Genomic DNA, 20,452 nt, shown 5'->3' with positions numbered 1-20,452 from the left:
TGCTTTTATGTACCAGATTCTTAAATTAGAAGCAAGAGAAATGATATACTGGGTCATCCATCCTTATTGAGGATTGTTATTAAAACCAAACGAACTCTCCTGAGGCAAAATATTAGATTAAAATGGCTTCCAAAATATACCCATTAACTTGCTGACAGGTCATGCTAGTCCCTTGATACAGACCTTGATTCTTAGAACAAAATTTCCAACTACTGGGGCTTTCCCTTACGTTTGCAAAGATGCTGAGGAACACAATAGCTAGGGGCCCTGCTTCAAGATCACCAAATATACGTGGACTCAGGTCTACAGCTGCTATGTGTGCTCCTCATGTTCAGCAAATACTGCAGAATGAATCAGGGTGGTGGTCCTCAGTCTCAAGTCCCTCCTTAGGCACTATGTGAGTGTTTTAAAGACATCAGCATAGTGACAATATTATTGTTTTATTTAATATAAGCTTTGCTTTAGGCATTCTACTCCTAAAAATGAGTTTTTAAGATGGGACTTGGGAACAAAGGTATTATTTGTGAATATACAAATCATATCATGAAGATTTAATTTAATAAAACATTGAAGTTCTCATTTTAACTAAGAGCTGGGAATTTGAAGTCAAAGATCTGGATTCCATTTCTGCTTTCATTTTTCATTATTGTCTGTTCTTAGTCCAGCCATTGACAACTATAAAGCAGGAATACTAATCCTTCTTTGTAGGAGAAAGAAGCTGAGGGCTTCTTCCCTGGAGGAATGCTGCTATGAATTATTTGGGTTCATTTTGGTGACATAGTGCTAAGGGCGATACCAGTGTAAAGACTGGCTCACACGTGAATGTGGCCCTTTCAATCCCCTCACCCCCACCCCATGAGCTTTGATAAGTTCCCTTTAGGGGCAACAGGCCATCTATCACATTACCTCAGGGCTGGTGAAGTGACGGTGACTTGGAAGAGGTTCCCAGCATCTAGACTGGGATCTAGGGCAGTCACTCTCTCACCTTTGTCATTTCTACTACTTCCTACTGGCAGATGCATTCTAGATTGGCCATTTTTTCCACTGGAATGGTAAGATCTCATAGTCAGGCTTTTGATTGGGGTGGTAGGAGGAAGTATAGGCTTTTAGAATTGCTTTGGCTTTACCCTACTTGACTCAACTTTGCTAGGGCAAAAGAAGTCTTCCACATGGCCCATACCAGAAGGCTGGAGTCCATGTCAGTGGTGGGGTCAAAGCCCCAGATAGTAAGATAGTAATAAATTACTCTGTCCCCTTGGGCACTTTTTTTTTTTAATTTAGGGAACTTGTGGAGAGATAACTGGTCTAAGACAGGATTTAGGTATTTAGAATCTTATTTCTTGGCCATTTGTCTCTCAATAGATAAGTATCTACTAGCATTCCATTTTGACATGATTTATGCTGACCTCACAAGATGGTTTACAAGATTAGTTGAAATAATATATGTCAAAATACATGCTTCAGGCACTATAAATAATTCTACAAATATTTGTTATTTGTTATTATTTATTGCAGGCATATTGTACAGGTGTTTTTCTGCTTCTTATTTATTACAATATGTCATACTAGGGAGTTGACAATTGTTTATTAGTCACAGGTCAGTTCTCCAGCTTCTTCCTTCTCTTTACTGTGCTCACATTTTCCATCTTACTTTTCTCCGCCTCTGTGCAGTTCATGTGTATATTTCATGGGCTTTCAGATTCTCTTTACACTTACTCAATGACTAGTTATTACATTTCAGGGGCTTTGTGGTCCCAGCTACAAAAAGGTCTCCGGACTACATTTTTTTGCTGCTGTTCTCTGAAGGACGATAATGTTTTTTCTCACTCTCTTTTTAACCTCTTTGTTCTTTGCACATTGCTGCATAGGGTGCAGATGGCTGACCTCTGCACCCTATTTAAACTCAGTCTGTTCTCCCAACACGACACTTTCTGGGAGAGGTAGAAACCAACAATGCCAGGAATCTCCTGAGCACAGCCCTCCTGCTTGGTCTCTGATTGCTGTCTCTGCTGTCATCTCCACGCCTCCATTTCATTAGCTGCCTCTCATTCCCTCAGTTTGGGATCTCATTCACATCTTTGGGGAGTGGGGGTTGCAGAGCCTTCACCTCCTGGGCTAACCCCCTACTCTCCCATTTGTTCCCCATTTAAGAGTAGAGAATTCACCACATTTTGAAGATGATACCCACCCTTCAAGGTCCAGTTAAAAGCTCCCCTCTGCATCAATATTAATTTCTGTCTTTGTCATCCCTTGCCATCTTGTTTGTGTCTCCTTTTGCCACCTACCACAGTTTTCCTTGTATTTATGTATGAGTTTGTCTCTCTCACTGGAGTGTGAGTTTCTGAAGGGGTGGCTCCACCTTACTCATCTTGGTGTAATTCAGAACACTCACATCATCTCTTGTGTATGAGTAGCATGTGGGTAGGGATGTATGGAGTTGGTTTGTATTAAAGCGCTTCTTCCTGTCTTCACACACATCACTGCCTCTCTCTGGAAGGCTTTTCATCCTCCTTTTATCTACTTGATACTTACTCATCCTTCCTCTTTCCATCTAAATGCTGCTTCCTCAGGTATCACCTGGACTAGGTTAAAGGTTCTTGAGAAATGCTCTGTTAGCACATGTACTTAACTCTAAACAAGATTCAGTGCACTTTATTTGTTCAATATCTGTTTTCCCTGCTAGATAGTAAGCTCCATGTTGATAGATGCAAGACACGCCTGCCTTATTTACCACTTTATAACTAGTATGGCATGACTATCTGTTGATTTATTGATTGAAATAAACTTACTGTTTTTTTTTCCTTCTAATTATTATTATTATCTTCAGAAGCTATCCCTCAATGTATGGAGCATGGGGGCTGAAATCAAATTATAAGGATTTGTATCACAGGTCTGTCACACTTAACCTCTCTGTTCCTCAAATTCCTCATGCTTAAGATGGGAATTATAACAGTATCTACCTTGAGGGATGTGGTCAGGACTAAGAGAGATAATGCGGATTGCTTGGCACAGTGTCTTGCACGTGGAGGAGCTCAATAAACATTAGCTATTATCACCACCCGGCCATCCTTATGGAAGGGAGATCAGAGGCAGATAACATGTAAAATTATTAAAAAGCTCTCTCCTCTTTAGCTCTGGAACCTCATCTTTTCAAACCAAGGTGAGGGGCCACTCAGAAGTATATGTGTTCATTCAGACATGCCACCCTTCACTCCTGGGAGCGTCAGTATTCCCATGAACTGCCTTTCTGGGACTGGGGCCTTGTGTAGGGGTGGGGGTGGGGTCATGAGAGGGAGCCTCCCTAAGACTGGGGTCCTGTGATAGAGATACTGAGTGTCCCTACTGCTCCGTGCCTTCCCTCTGAGAGCAGGTCTCCCTCAGAAAGCACTGAACTAAAGTGGGCCAATCAATGCCTCTTTGATTCCAGGGATAAATGTTAGAGCTGCTATAGCAGTCTCTTTGAGCCAATAACTGTAGATGCAGAAGATTCTCTACTACAGTACTTTTCAAGAATGTTCATCCAAATTATGCTGGGTTGTTTTTATAGCTGCAGCCGACACCAATATTCTTCTATTTCTTCCTTTTCTTGACATTTTACCCAGTCAATTATGAAGTAAATTGCTCTTTGCTCTCAAAATGGCATGACTTTCTTTCTTTTGAACAAACTTATGAAAATGTCAGAAATTGTTAAAGGAAGTAAAGAAACAAAAAGCCACAGAGGACGAACGTGGCTTTTATGTTTAGTTGACATACAGCCTGTCATTTAGTCCTAGTGATGTGGAATTGTGTGCATTAAGGGTAAGGGAAATTCTGTGTTAATTAGTCGCATGCCTTTTCTCATTTAGTCCCTATAATGGCCCTGTGAGGGGCAGTGGCAGTTATTTTTAGACCCACATTAGAGATGAGGAACCTGCCGCATAGTGACTCACTCAAGGTCCTAGATGCTAAACTTTCAGGTTACCTGATTCCCAGGCCCAGCCCCACCACTTGTTAGTTCTACGTCTTGGGCAAGATACTTTGTCTTCTTGTGTCTTAGTTTCTTCATCTGTAAAAGTCAGGAAATCGCTTCCATCTCCGGATTGTTGTTAGGATTTACTGCATTAGTTCTCTAAAAACTGTACCTTGCACATGGTAAGTGGTCAGTAAGTGTCAGCTGTTAACACAATACTGTAAAATACTATCTGCCTTTTAGGTTTGGAATGAGGTTTCAATGAGATAATCCATGCAAAACTCTTACGACATTTCCTGGCAAAAAAGAAGCACTTAACAAGTGTTTGGAATATTTTTTATAGCATTTCTGTTTGTTCTATTTGATCATGGTGATGAGACATGTAATCAAATGAGTTGTTGGTTGGGGACTGGAAGACTGAGTTGTAGTCCTTCCTTCACTAGAATGCTGGTGACAAAACTCAAAGTATTTTTTAACCTCCTTTACTGTCATATATTTAAAAAAAAAACTGTTCTGTGTGGATTAAAGAGGTAAAAATTCATCACTTGGATAAATTGATAGAAGGTAATCATTTGGTCGTGCATACTATTTACCTCTTCAACAGCTGCCATAAAGAAACAGCAGTGTTTATATTCTTTTCTATTATTGTTAGATATCATTTATATGTCGAAGTTTTAGAGAGCACTTGAGGACACGTGAGGCGAGAGGCAGCTGGTGATAGCAGACTTTGTGCTTGGCAGCATTGCTTTCAACTTATAGCCTCTCCTCCTCCCTCTTCCAGGCTCCTGAGCTTTAGTTGCAAGGGCATTGCCTGATACTAGGTTTGTCCAGGAAGTGAAATGTTTCAAACCAGATGAAATTATTGACAACAGTATTAAATGAGCTTTTTAACTTGGCCCATTACAAACCAACAAATTCTAAGAAACTGATCTCATAGAAGGATGCAAAGGCTGCCTAGAAACTTTTTTTCAGATTTGGGTTAGGTTTCCAGAGCATGGGCTCTTTGTCTTTGGAATATCAAGAATTTATTCTGGTAAGGAAATGTACATATACAGGTTGCTGAATGTCAGGTTTAAGTTTCAGTATTTGAGAAAGAAATTTGGAAAGCCACATTGTCCTTGCTTGAGGTGTGAGCTGTGAGTAACCAGCAAAATCACTTATCTCACCAGGTCTTACTACCTAGCTCAAAGATGAGAGATTTTAAATATCTCTAATAAGCCTAAGCAGCTTGGGTGAGCAAAATGGATTTAGCTGCTCATTTGGATGTGCAACTATAATATCCTCTGCCTCCCTAGGTCTAAACATCTGTGTCTTAAATTCCCAGGTTTGAAGAACGTAAAATAATATCAGGTCCAGTTCTGCAGTATAGCTAGAGAATAGAACTTTCTGGCTTGTGACACAATTTTACATATTTTAGATTTGGGTCTGAAATATCTAGTCAGTTGTCCCTCCAGGCCGAATTCTTCAGGTCATTGTCAAAGCACAAGCTCCCTGAGTGGTATGTAGACACTGTTTCCAAAACATTATCACCAGATTTAGAGGACATCTTCAGTACCTTCAACCGTATTGAATGTCAGCCTATTTGTCTGAGAAACCAGCTGTTGAGTGGAAGTTTACATTGGTCTTCTCCCTAAGGGCTTTCAGAGTAGTCAGTATAAAGTCCGGAAAAAAAATGAAGGGTAGATTGTTCTTAGCATGCAGGAAGGAAGTTGTCAGGCGGAAAGAGGATATGGGTCTGTTTGCATGCGAGGGTCAGTATTTGCTGGCTAGATATTTCCGCTGTGTCCACACGACAAGAAAATCCTCAGTTTCCTGTGCTAGACAAATAGCAGGAAAGGGTGTGAGGGTTATTGAATGACATTATCATGTTATAGCCTCATGGGTGAGGAAAGCCTGCTTATCAAAACTGATAGTGGCACAGGGCTTGTTTGGGGAGGAGACCCAAGGTGCTGGAGTCACTTGGGGCGTTTTTCCTCTTGGGTGCTTGGGATCATTTGGCTTTTGCAGACCTGACATTCTTCCGCTCAGATAGAAGGGTCTGTTCTCACTCACTGGAAAGTTACTATCAGTTCTATTATTTGCCTTCTCCTATTCGGCCAACAGTTCAGGTGAAAAGGAAATAAGCAATGCTCAGCCTGATTGGCAAAGCAGAAAATATCCAGACCTGAAACTTGCACTCACTCCCCACACCAACCTTCTCCTTATGTTAGGTATAGATGCTTATGCTCTAAATTTTACTCCAGTGTGGATTTTGTTTACTGCAAAGCCCATTTCCAGTAACTGTTGGTGCAACAGCTTAAATGAGCATGAGGGTTCAAATTACAATTTACTCTGACTCTTTAAAGGTTCCAGTTGTAAAAGCTGTTTCTTAATTCCTATCTCTTCCACTTGGAGAAATGCACAGGTAATGTCTACACTTCTGACCTGTAAATCTATTTAGATCATGTTTGGTGAGCGTAATTGGACATTTGTTAATTTGTCCTATAATTAGTTAGTTTTTACCACTTTTAGCAATAAAAACTACAATCTCAAATCAAGCAATTTGATAAATAATAAGTTGTAGGTGCTTTCTCATCATCAACCTACTTTTTATAACAAGCAGTTTTAAAATTAGCGTTTTAGGAATTTTCAAAATTGGAAAGCACCATGGGTAAAACAAATTGGTTAGAGTGATAATATTTGTGTTTATTGAAAGGTATTCAAATCCAAATGCAAACTCTTTGATGTCCAAGCAAAATTATTTAAGTCCAATAAAAAAAGAAGGGATCAAGGCCTATTTTCAAGGAGAAATCTTGTCCTAAAAAAAATAATTTTTAGGAATAATTAGTCTGTTGAGAAACGTATCAAAGAGAACTGAATTAAATCTTTAAAGGAAATAATAAAATGACTAAGGAAATATTGCAGAATATTAGAATACTGATAGAATAGACTTTCAAAACCATTCTTTGGAAAATACATCTAGTCTTTAATGACACCAGGGGATGAGGGATGTAGTTTATCTTGAAGTCAGGAAATCACTCACTCTTTTATGTTAATTTGGGGGTACCCTTTCCTCGTATAGAATTACCAGGTAAAACATTCTACCTGGGCCATAAGTACTTCCAGTAAATTCACAGCCAAGTTATACAGTTTTTAAATTTATAGTATGATGAACAAATCATGATTGTAAATGGATTTTTAAGGTGAAATTACCCATATTACGTACCAAATTTCTCTATTTCACCACTGGAAATAGTGATAACTTTTTGTTAATACTGGTATTAAAAGTAATCACAATGTTATCATGTATGGTTATTTGTATATACTCTAAATTTAATCAGTTGGACCAACCAAAAGTCAAATAAATGTCTTTAGATCGCTTGTCCTAATGTTACTATTCTTTCTATTTGGGGAAAAGCCTGGGTCAGGTTTTGGGTAAGTCAATGAGATGTTTTCTCATCACTCGGTCACTACATGTGATTTTCTGGGGCTTATGTCTTCCCATAGACATATGGGGTTACAGAGAACTCTGTTTACTTACTTAGTGTGTTGTAGATACACTCTGCTCTTTCCTTGTGGACGGCTCCTTTGTAGTTCTCGGTCTGTGGGAATTCTGGGAAGGTGGTAAAGAAGGGGCATTAGATGCTATAGGAGAAAATGGCCTTCTACCATCTTAAGTGTGTGCAAGCATTCAGTAACTGGTTCCAGAGGTTGTTCAGGGTCTGTTGCTCTCACTGTCATAATTTTTTCTGTCTTGCCCGATTCCCAACCTTCCAGGCTCTTTCCACTTCAAATGTTTTCTACACATTGCTCAGAATTATTTTGCTTTCCAAGAGATCTGACCATGTCACTCTGCTGCTCACAGGCCCCCAGAGGCTTCTCTTCCCTCTTTAGCGTGGATGCCGGCTTCTGCCTTCAAAACTCTCTAACACTGTTCCCACATTACCTGTCTGTCCTTCTCTCCCCAAAGTCACAGCAATATGTTGTGTGAAATGGCGAAAAGGACTCCGGGAAGAAGGCTCTGGCCGCAGACTTCTCTGTTAACAGGGCCACATCACCCTGCTTGTTTTCACATATTCCCCGGGTAGGTGAAAGCTAAATGAGGAGCTCTGAGCCAGCGCTTGCTTGGGCTATGGGCCTTCATGCGATCTGAACCTTTGTTCAGAAGTAGTAGGAATATATAAGTTCGAGAGGCATTTTCATAAGCAATTTTTCTCTTTTTTAACTTTAATGTCTTTCCATATTGCATTCATCTGCATAACAGTAAACACATGCCCCGACAGAAAGTTGCAGGCAGGGATGTTTATTTATAACAGATGGCACAAAGCAGGAGCATGATGAATTGGTGTGTGGCTCCTGAACTAGCAGGCCCATAAATAAAGTATCCTCAAAGCTACTTTGGGGATCTTGCTTGCTCAGAAGGAAGAAAGGAAAGATGATGCTCACCATTTTGTTGCCTTGTATAATATAATCCCAAACATGTGCAATTTAACCACATGCAACCATAATTCTATAACTGAATTTTTTCATCCAAAAATCTGTTCATAGGTAGCGTTTCAGACCCATGACATAATTACAGCAATAGCAATTTTCTTTCCTTAGTTCCTTTTATATTTATTGATCTAATGACTCAATGCATTTTAAAAAGCATATAATTGCAAACCGATAATGGTCTAAACAAGACATAGACCAATAACATTTCTATAACCCTTTGCTTAAAACCTTATGTATTTATATCTAGAATAATGAGATCATTTCCAAGAATATAGTTATCAAAGATGCAATTGTTACTCCTCGAATAATTTTGTTGATTTCTCAATATACAAGGTCTACTAGGACAGTAAATCTAAAGGCCAAGTTCAGCAGACCTTGTGAATGCAGATTATTCATTTAAAGGATTCAGAGATTAAACATTAGAATTTTTCTATCAACTTTGGGGTTTCTTTGACCTTATCATTATTTTTAAAGTGTCTTGAGGTTGAAATTTAAGTTTTATCAATTCGGGCACACATGTAGTGAGCCAAACATTTTCATAGAATTGTCTGTGTGTATATATATATATATATATATGTGTGTGTGTGTGTGTGTATATATGTATGTATCCATATATGTATATATATCTAGGAACATGTACATATGTGTATATAGATATGTGTATATATATTTTAACATTGGAAAAATGACATGGAAAAGACAATTGATATAGAAAAGTCTTAGCCAGTGAGGAATTATTTTTCGCTCTTTAGACAAATCATCTGGACTTAAACTCTGCTTCACAAGCAGATAATATTTACTATTGTGTTTGAATTGGCAATTCCTTAAGTGAAAAATGTAATTTGACTTGACATCAAATTTACTAACTATTTTGGCTCCTTTTACTGTCTAAGGGGAAGGAACAAAGAGGCTCACCAGCTTTATAAAATCCTGGAAGTACACCAGCTTAAATTGCTGTAAGCCCTTTTCAGATTTTTCAAGAATTTTGCTAGAGGCAGAAATGTAGGACAATATAATCCGATGAAATAATTGAAGAGGAAGAGCAGGGCTATTACAGAAAAAAATGTTGAAGACAATCTTTAAAAAGTTTCTTTGTTTACTGGACAAGTATTTATTGAATACTCATAATGTTATATGAGGTTTGCTAGGTGCACTCAATACAAAGATGCATAAGAAAATCTTGTTGGGAAGACAGACAGATAACTCTAACAGAATGTGTCAGAGGGGTGATGGAGATGTTGAAAAGGTATCATGGGAGCAGGAGAGCAACACCCAGTCCAGCTCAGTGGGCAGGGTAGAAGGAAGAATGTCCTCTCTTTCAAATGTATAGAACAAAGATGCGGCTAAATGACTCTTACTGACATTTCTTGAAAAAAAAAATTAAAGATAGTTGAGGATCATTTCCACTTTGGATTTGGTAAGTATATAAGAATGATTTAATGGTGTGTTTTTGAAACTAATAGTTTAAAAAAATCTTGAGGGTGCTTTAAAAAGACTAGGGCTTTTGTGAGATAAGCCTTCTAAAACACTTAGCACACTGGCAGCCCATGATAAGTGCTAGAAATCTAAGCTGCAATTATTATTCTTACTATTATTACTATATTTGTTATTATTGTCACTACTTCTGTGACTACTGCTACTTACCTACAGCACAGGTTGGTGGTTAGAAACAATGACAGAATAGCAGAGGGGAAAGTGCCCCTATTAAACTTTGTAAAAATAGAAGTTATTTTCAGTAGTTAGGAATGTGATCAGCTCTAAGAACCAGAATAAACAACAGCTCAAAAAAAGGCGTTTATTGGTTTTTTTTTGGTCTTGCATACAACAAAAGCTACAAAAGGTTGCTTGTAGCAATGACGTAGCAGCTTTACAATGCCAGGACCCACATCTCTGGGGCTGTCTTCGTCTTTTTCTTACTGGATTGACTCACTGGTATAAGGATGACTACTGAACCTCCAGGCATCCTGTCTGTATTTCAGGCCGGAGAAAGGGGAAAACAGTGCTTTGTGATGCTTCGCCTTTTTATTCTGGAAGGGAAGACTTTTCAGCAGAATTCTGCCTGCCTCTCATTGCCGAGAACTGTCACATGCCCACCTTAGTTGCAATAGAGGCTGGAAAATTGAATGTTCAAGTTTCCAATTTTTAGAGTAGGATTTTCCAGTTTTGAGTGGACTAACCTACATTGTCTGACGGGACGTTGTAATGAATATTGTGATGTATCAAAAATGCCAGTTTATGTTTTTATAGTCGTGACTCAAGTCCAGTGTCTGGATTACCTGCATTAACTCTGAACGAGTCTCTATGAACGTTTCTTTTATATTTGTGAATTCTTTGTTGAATCAGTTAACTGGGATCTTGGACAAACCATAATCTTTTTGATACCTTTTACTTTAAAAAAAAATGTTAACAAAATGAACTTATATTTTTCATAAAAGAAACTTAGAGTAGTCCGTGTATTATAAATGTTCATGGCAGTCTGTTATAACTTCTTAATCTGCAGCTCTGTATGAGATTGCTGATATTCAGCTTGATAGCCTCAAGTCTTTACAAAATCCTGAATGAAAGATTTAATGGAAGCAGTGAGACCAAGTATTTGAAATGGGAGCCGAACCAGAAAATCCAATATCCGTGGTTACTGTAACAATATTTTTACTTGCTAGAACAGCAAAGGTTCAAATGCACATTTTGGAAAGTTTTTAAACAATAAAAATGTATGTATGTGGTGCTTTGCCATCACCCTCCCCCCAAGCTAAACACATATGAATGAAAAAATAAAATTAATTACAGCCAAGGTTAAATACCTAATTGTACTGGTTAATGGAAGTTTTGTGGAAATTAGTTAACATTTGCAGATAATCTATCACACTCAATAAATCATTTCATGTGTGTAGGTGTTCTCCCAACAAATAGATTATAAACTCTGTGATTTCTCTTTCTTCTGTTTCTCCCGCACATCCTAGACTGATGATCCTGGCCCTCTGTAACCATTCTGCATGCTTCTTCTTTGATTTTTTTTTCATTGTCTCACAATACTTTAGCTCAAGGTTAGCTTATTATAGAAATAGCAAATAGAAAAGTGCCAAGGATCCCAGGATATACTTTTCTTGGAAAAGCAAGCTGATGCTTTTATTTATTTTTTTTGCTCCATCTCATTTGCATTCCCTCGCACGAGAAAATAGCATAGTTTATATAGACAATTGCCATTTATAAATATTTAGCAGAGTCACATCTTCCCTAGGCAGTAAAAGAGGGTATTAAGGTAATTAGATATTCACAACTAACTAACTGGCCTTAAAGGACATGATTTATTGCCAAAGATTTAAGTCGGTGCGTTGACACTTAGTCTCTCTTATGCTTTTCAGCATTTATTTCTCTCTTATCAGGAGCTAAATTTTAAAAAAGCTGTTAAATGAACAACATCACTGTACATTTTGTAATCAGTGTGTTATTTTGTCTCTAGCTACATGTGCCTCTGTTACTAAGAAACTAAAATCAATCATTTTCAGGGAATGTACAAATATCAATATAGATAAGTTTTCTTTCTTTGCTTCAGACTTTGAGAATCTGTTCAAGAAGAGACCTAGCCTCAAGTGGATCTCCTAAATTGTAAACTCAACAATCGAATCCAGGTAACTCGGGGAGATTCCTAAGGAATGGAATTAAATTTGTAATATGGTGGTCATTAGGACAAAAAGGGTCAGAAGGAACAGGATTGTTGTTCTGTTTTTGCTAATAACAGAGGCACTGAATCCTGATATATGACCCTGGTTAAGTCACTTGACTCTTTTGGGGCTCCATTTTCCTGTCTAACATGGGGTATTTCCTATCTAACATGCTGTTCTGAAGTCTGTTGAGAAAATGAAGGTGGAAATTCGTTTTAAATACAGAACTCTCTGAAAAGCACATTTGTTAAAGTCTCAAATTTCACCTCCTAAAATATGCCAAATGTTTGCCATCTGTAATCTTTCAGATTATTTCCTCTAGAACCATTATTTGCCCAAACAGATTGTACAGGTTTGTAGAACTATAATAAAAATGACAACTTTCTTTGTGTGTGTGATCCACATGTTATTCTTCTGTAACTCAGTGGGTTAAGTACTTAGGATTTCAATCTAATTTGACATGCTCAGCCATTTTTGACCTTTTTCTCAGAAACTATTTAGTCTGTCCAATGCTCGGATGGTCTGTAAGAGCGTTACTCTTTTATGGAACCCCCTAGGCATGACTACTTAGAGAATTTGCTTGGCTCCTCTGTAATTGTCAGCTAAATTGGGGAGATTAAACTCAGAAGCAGCAAGAAAGTATGATAATAATAAGTTTAGAACAAGTTGAAGTGCTTCTGTTTTTGAAAGCTGTTTTGATGGAGGGAAACCCACCGCACCCTTTGGAATGCATGTGTCACAACTGTTTCTTGGGGTAAAGCAAGAATAGAAGAAATATGACAAGAAGGTGGTTGTGATTGTGTAGTGGCCATGGAAAAAAGATGTTTCATAGTCTAACAAGTGTTGCATGCAGGTGATGTCAGGAATAAAAACATGTTTTCACCCACCCCACCCCCACCATTGTTTACTTCCCTTTTTTTTTTTTTTGAGGAATATTGGCTCTGAACCAACATCTGCTGGCAATCCTCCTCTTTCTGCTGAGGAAGAGTGGCCCTGAGCTAACATCTGTGCCCATCTTCCTCTATTTTTTTTCATATGTACGATGCCTACCACAGTGTGGCTTGATGGGCAGTGCGTAGGACCGCACCTGGGATCCAAACTGGTGAACCCCAGGCCACTGAACCAGAGTGCACAAAGTTAACCCCTATGCCGTCAGACGAGTCCCTACTTCTGTTTTTATCTTTGCTAATTTTGCTTTGGATCTTCAGATACCTACTGATTATTTGCATTTTTTAATCAGTTCTAATTTCTCTTTTCTCCAAAAATCCTATGTATTAGCTCTTGGCATCCTGACATCTAGTATTGAATATAGAACATAGAGAGCCATCAAAGTTCCACTAAACCTGAGTTTCTTTAGGGAAATTACTAGGATCTTATTCATTGTTATATGTTGGAATCTGAAATGGTGATCGGCACACAGTTAACGTGTTAAATAAAATGAATTAATATTTATATAATCAAATCTTTGTTAGCCCTTTGAGGGCTATTTCAATGTGAGAATTATCCAAGCCTGGAGTCATAAAACTCACTCCAGAGGGCATGCTGGAACTATATGAATGTAGTGCACACACACAGACCTAGCACTCTTTCTCCTGATTACTATTTGAACAACTAGTCTGCTCTTACCTGCATGTATATGGATTCTAGTGCATTTATATTTTGAAGTTTTTGCATTAGAATTACTTTCCAGCTTCACATTTTAATTTACCATTTCCCCTTCCACTTGGAATTGTTTATTTTTAAGTACACAAGTAATATGTGGGTACATTCACAGTGTAAAAATATTCAAACAGTGAGTATGTAGTAGTCTAAAACTTGAACATGCCCTGTCACCCTGTGCTCTTCTAACTTCCATTCTCTATATTTAACAGATAGAATATTTATTTACATAAATTCGTGTTTATGTACACATGCATAGTCTTGGTATTTGATAGTACATAAATGGGCTTATATACAGGAATTACTAGAAATCTTTCTCTTTTACCTAGAAAGGTGTCTTAGTAACTTTTCCATGGCTGTACATGTATAGTTACATATCAGCTAAGTGCTTGGGCTCTGTTGTTTGAATTTTATCTCTGTCGCTTACTGTGTAACCTTTGGCAACTTAATGAAGTTCTGAGATTCAATTTCCTCATCTGTAAAATAAAGATAATAATAGTAGTTAACTCAATGGGTTGTTTGTTCTGAGATTAAATGAAATTATACAGAGTATTAATGTTGAATTAACATTAGCTTTTATATTTATCTCATTGTTTTATTACTAGTTGGTGTTCCGTGAGTTTCTTCTAAGTACTGCTTTAGCTGTTCCCTTAAATGTTGGTGTGCTGTATGTTAATTGTTCTCCAGGTCTAAATATTTTGCTAATTTCTATTAAGGTTTCAATTTTGATCCATTATATCTGTGTGTTTTTAAATTTCCAGCCTTAAGAGTTTGTTTTTGGCAGAGAGACTATCTTTTTTATTGAGGTGGTAGCGATCTTCTTGATATAAATTTCTTATTTTTCTCCTTTTGTGCAATGTGGTCAGAGATATAATATGGTAGGTATGATATAAATTTTTTCATATTCATGGGTACTTTGTTTTGGGCCAAATATGTGATCAGTTTTACAAATGTTCCAATATAAGATTAAAAGAAATGTGGACACCTTAATTTTCAGATGCAGAATTCTATATATGTTCGTTAGATTAAGTGTGATTATATTGCTATTCATATCTTATGTATCCTTATTGATTTTAGTCTTTTCAGTCAACTTGTGTGGCCCCTTAGTATCTCTCATTATAATTGTGAATTTGTAAATTTTCCGTGTAATTCAGTCAAAATTTTTAGAGTTGCTTTTGTTAGGTAGACATCTCTTCGATATTGTTACGGCTTTCTATGATATGCTCTTTTTTCATGATATATGTTGCTTCTGATTTCTCTGATATTGTAGCAATATTGGCTTTGTTTTGTTAGTACTTGCTGAATGTGGTAGTTTGATTATATTGATCATCCCAATGAATGGCCTCTATCCATGCTCTTTGCCATGACTTTGTAGTTCCTATCATGAAAAGGTGGAATCTGTTACCACTCCTTGAATCTGGCATGGTCTGTCACTTGCTTTGGTCAACAGAATGAAGCAGAAATGATAGTATGCCACTTCTAAGCATAGGCCTTTTGTGCTTCTTTTCTTTCTTAGACTCCTGCAAGTGCTCCAGCTAGCCTGCTGGATGATGAGAGACATGGCCCTTTCACCACCCCCTTCCTTGCCTTACCACAGAGCTAGCATGCAGTGAAGCCATCCTAGACCAGCAGCCCATGGCCAATCCCCTAGCTAACTATAGATGCATGAGTGAGCCCAGTCAAGGTCAGCTGAGCCTGGTCCATATCAGCACAAGTTCCAAGCTGACGTGAGACTCATGAGCAATTGAAAATATTTATGTTTTTAAGTGACTGAATTTTGGGGTAGTTTGTTATAGAGCAATAGGTAACTAATACAAACTATGACTTTTAAATTTTGCTTGGCCTCTTTAGTTTTTTAATTACTGATAATATTCTTTATTTAACATGCCTTTTTACTATTAGTTTTCTATTCATCTTGCCTATGCTATATTTTTGACTCTCTTTAAAATATCTTATAACTAGATTTTAAAAAATTCATTGTGTCTCTTTAGCCCATTTACTTTCATTGTGATTACTGATGTATGTGTGTATACAGCATCTTTTGTGATTTCTGTTGACCTTTTTGTCATTATTCATTGTTTCTCCTTCCTTGCTTTATATTTGATTGACAAAGTTTACTTTTTTCCCTATTTTCCCCTTGACTAGTTTGTTAGAAATACTTTCCATTTCTCTTAGTAATTATCTCGACATGTTAAATGTGCATATTTGACTTAAAGTCTCAAGATGATCAACATATCTATCTTCCTTTCAAGCAATACAAGATCATCAGAGTATTTTAACTTCTGTTACCATCCTTATCTACCTTGCTATTATTACCTTGTATTTTGATGCAACCTTGATTTTAGCTCCTCTCTCTAAATAAGTGATCATTACTTCTTACCGTCAATGTTTATTCAGATTTTCCTACACATTTATCTATCCTTGATCACTATTGCTTTCTGCATTCCATACTTTTCTTCCATAATTTCCCTCTTTATGAAGTCTAATTTTTGGTAGTTCTTTTAAGAAGGATCTGTGAATGGCAGATTTTCTCAGTTTTTGTTCCTTTGAGGAACATTTTTATTTTGCCCTTACTCTTGAGTAATAGTTTAGTTGGGCATGGAAGTTGGAGTTGATAGTTATTTTCTCCTAACGCTTTGAAGATATTATTTAACATCTATTGCTGTTGAGAGAAGTTTGCAGGGCTTGTAATGGATAGTTCCATACACGTACACTTCTCTTTGGTTGCCTTTCAGATTTTCTCTTTTTGGTTATTTTGCAATTTCACTAGGAATGTGTCTAACTGTAAATTTATTTTTGTATATCTTGCTTAGGACTTGTATTTCTCAAATCTATGAATTCTTGTCTTCCTTGAATTTTAGAAAACTCTAAACTATTCTATCTTCGAATACTGTCTCTATTCTATTTATTTTATGTTATCTTTTAGGGGTATATTGGTTCTTCTTGGTCTATCCTACAGGCATTTATCTATTTTTTTCATATTTTTCACTGATATTTTTCTTTTACTTTCTGTGCTGTATTCTTGGCAATTTCTCAAGATTTCTGCTTTTGTTCACTAATTGTCTCATGTTTGTGTCTAACCTTCTGTTTAGCTCATTTACTGAAGTTTAAATGATTGCAATTTTTATTCTGTAACTTCTATTCATTTCTTTTTCAAATTTGCTGCTTCTGTTGCCTATGGATTTAGTTCTTGACTTACAGCTTCTATTTCTTCTTCTATGTCTTTAACGCTTTTAAATATGTTTGTTTTATATTCTCATTCAAATTGTTGTTTTATTTTATTAGTTATGATTTTTCCAGAAGTCGACCTTGAGAAGATTCAAGTGCAACTGATTTATTTGGGAGGAGAAGGAAATGTGTGGGAAACAGCTAGAACACGTCTTAGAATTATCACACCTCCCCCTCTTGCCCAGGAGCAAGGGAGCTGGGATATTTACATATTAGTCATTGGTTGAGGGCTGCTCTGGGGGTGCTTACTCCTTGGAACATGTAGCCTGCTATGTGCAAGGACAGAGTGGTTTATGCTGCTGCTTTAGAGACAGCCCTCAGGCAGACATGCAGATACCTGCTGTTGTGAGTTGACGATGAGCATGGAGTTGTAAAGTCCAAGGCCCAAAGCATACTGGCAGGACAATCAACCACGTTTGCTACAGGAAGTTAATCCCCCCATTGCTTTTGTTGCTGACTCTTGCTTATGTGTGTTTTGTGAATTTTAACTATGAGCTCATCTTTAGTGGTTCTGTATGTGTGAATTCTCTGCCTTCTGGACTTAAGAAGAATTCTTCCAGGGTGATTTTACTTCTACTTCTGCCTTATGTCCCTGGGAAAAAATTAATTTCTCATTTTAGAGGAATCCTGAACTATGAAGGTGAAATAAACTCGGTCGCTAATCTGTGCATGTTGCACGCTTGGGATTTTTATCATTTTCTTTCTCCCAGAGCTCATAGACAAGATTCCTTGTCATTTCCCTTGGGTGATGGTCTGTTTTCTTTCTATTATCCTTTTCTCTGAGGGTGTGACTGTGAAAGTTCTGACTTTACACTCAATTTCAATTCTAATACCTTGTATCATAGAGGCCCAAGGTCTTAGCTCATATGCTTTGTAACCCTAAGCCCCTGGCTGTTGCCAAAGTAAGAGGACCCTACCCCAGGGCTGCTGCAGAGTCAGTTCATGTGCTTACAATTAGGGCTTTCAGTTCCCTTGTTTCTGCCATCTGGGACTTTCCTCTTTTTTTCTTTCAAACTTGGGTAGGCATTAAAAATTTTGTTGTGATTTTCCCATTGTTTCTAGGTGTTGGTAGCAGGATGGTTTCAAATTTATCTAAGTCTGCTTTTATGTTGGAATTGACCACGTAGATGTTAAATATTTAAAACACTCATGGAGTATTTAAAAATAATATAAATATGCATACTTTTAGGAAGATGTTGTGCTGTTCAAGTGAAAAGATTCCTAGGGAGTCTGATCACTCTGTCCTAATCAGGAGTCTTTTACTAACGAGCTATAGTAGCCATAGACGAGCTATTTAAACTTTTACAATTCAGTTTTATCATGTAAAAAAGAAAGTAAATATTTATTAAGGCCCCTGGCAGGAATAAAATTCCACCTACTTTACAATCTAGTACACAGTGCTGATGCAGCCAATTTAAGATAGTTAATGTAATTAATAAAGTCAGTCAGTCTTTTTGCCTATCCTCTTCGCTAGACTGTGATTATCTCATGGGGAAGGAGAGGATGGAGTTTACATCTCTAAATACCCAGTGCCTGGCACCGTGCCTGGCCCTACTTCCATCAAAGCTTACTGGGAAATTTTTGGAAGTGCTCCATTCAGGGAGTCTAGTGGTGCAAAAATCCCTATTTCTTTATACTTTCTCCCTTCCTGTTGCATCCTCACTGCAACCAAAAACAGCAAGTTTCTTTCTTCCTAGCAAAATACACTGTTGAGAGTTTGCATCCTTTTTCTGCTATTGCCCTATTTCTCTCCTTTCTTCATGGACAAGAGCTATGGAATAATAATTTTGCATCTCCCTCCTTTTATAAACTCTTCTTTATTTTCATTTATAACCCTGATCTCTCCTGGCCTACTTCCACCTCTCTGATTTTTCTTTGTCAGTCTGTTTCATGGCTTCTCTTCTAATTCTGCACATAAAATTTTAATATGATTGAGAGTTCTCTTTCTTCTGATTATAGATGCTCTCCCAAAGTCACATGATCTGTTAGCAGGGCTTTAATTACCACCTGCATGCTGATAATTTTTCTTTTTTTTGATGATGAAGATCGTCCCTGAGTTAACATCTGTGCCAATCTTCCTCTGTTTTGTATGTGGGATGCCACCACAGCGTGCCTTGAGGAGAAGTGTGTGGGTCTGCACCTGGGATCTGAACCTGCGAACCCCGGGTCACAGAAGTCGAGCAGGCAAACTACTGCTCTGGGCTGGCCCCCTGCATGCTGATAATTTTTAAAACTGAAATTAAATATATATACATATGTCTTAGTCTGTTCAGGCTGCTATAACAAAAATACCATAAACTGAGTGGCTTATAAAAAACAAACATTTATCTCTCATAGTTCTGGAGCTTGGGAAGTCCAAGATCATGGTGCCAGCAGATTTGGTGGTTGGTGAGGGCCCACTTCCTGGTTCATAAATGGAGCCTCTATTCTGTGTCCTTATAAGGTGGAAGGGGTGAGGGAGCTCTCTGGGGCCTCTTTTATAAGGGCACTAAGCCCAATTATGAGGGCAGAGCCATCATGACCTAATTACCTCCCAGAGGCTCCACCTCCTAATACCATCATCTTGGGGGTTAGGATTTCAACATATGTATGGGGGGCAGGGGACACAAACATTCAGACCACAGCAATGTATTTTATTTGTTAGTCTGTCTGCCCTCTTGAATTTAAGTGCCATGCAAACAGAGATGTTGTCTACCTTGCTCACCACTGTATCCCCAAAGTCTGGATGAACCTAGCATGTAGTAAGCACTCAACAAATATTACTTGAATAAACAACCAATTTCAATATGTGATGGCTTATCAAAGCACAATGTTTGATTTTTGCCAATAGAGCAATAAAAGTATTCCCGAAAAGGAGAATCTCAAAACTCAAGAGTGTCATCCAAGGATTCTCAGAGGATGAGATAGCAGTGGCAGTGTAGTTTTTGCAATTTCCTAAATGTGTATAAAAATAGGGAAAAATGGCAAAATCAAAAGCCCATAGATAACCCTTAAGATAAAATTAGGTGATAAGACATTCCCATGAACCCCAAAAGACAAGTGGATAGGGCAAACCCTGTACAGCCACAACAGCTGCATGCTATTGACGTCAGTGAGAGAGAGAGTGGAGAGAGGCAGTGGCGTGAGAAGAGAGCCTCAAAATAGACAACAGGTACTCCCTGGCAATGTGGCGGGCCAATTTAAGAGCAGCCCCTGAAACTGGAAGAGGTTTTGCTCATTTCAAGAGCAGAAAAGTTCAAAGGTTCCATGGCCCTTGTCTAGCTCCCACACACTCTCAAAACTGATGCCAGGGCTCCCTTCCAGAGCAAGGTCCCACAGTGAAGAGAAACTGCTGGAAGTAGATCAAAATTTAACAGAAAAAGGAAAGAGAACTTCAGTTAAATATAGGGAACAGAAAACAGAGCAAAGAAATCTCAGAAGGCAAGCCACCATATTTATTTTTATTGAGGTATAATTGGCATACAATACATCACACATATTT

The 20,452-nt window shown here is 37.8% G+C and overlaps 1 long non-coding RNA gene across 4 annotated transcripts in view; it reads left to right on the top strand.

Annotated features, from left to right (window-relative positions):
* Positions 1-20,452, top strand: part of LOC123283014 (uncharacterized) — a 506,927-nt gene that overhangs the window by 111,515 nt on the left and 374,960 nt on the right. For 2 of the 4 annotated variants that reach the window (XR_011501259.1, XR_011501265.1), the window contains one exon: positions 11,976-12,051. The exons of the other annotated variants lie outside the window; for them this stretch is intronic. This is a non-coding gene — a long non-coding RNA (uncharacterized lncRNA). The remainder of the gene's footprint in view (positions 1-11,975; positions 12,052-20,452) is intronic. 4 annotated transcript variants of the gene reach the window in all.

The sequence above is a fragment of the Equus asinus genome, chromosome 2 (genome assembly GCF_041296235.1).
Source record: "Equus asinus isolate D_3611 breed Donkey chromosome 2, EquAss-T2T_v2, whole genome shotgun sequence".
NCBI classification, from domain to species: Eukaryota; Metazoa; Chordata; class Mammalia; order Perissodactyla; family Equidae; genus Equus; species Equus asinus.
The sequence above is the reverse complement of the archived record's forward strand: the minus strand, read 5'-3'. Positions and strand labels throughout refer to the sequence as shown.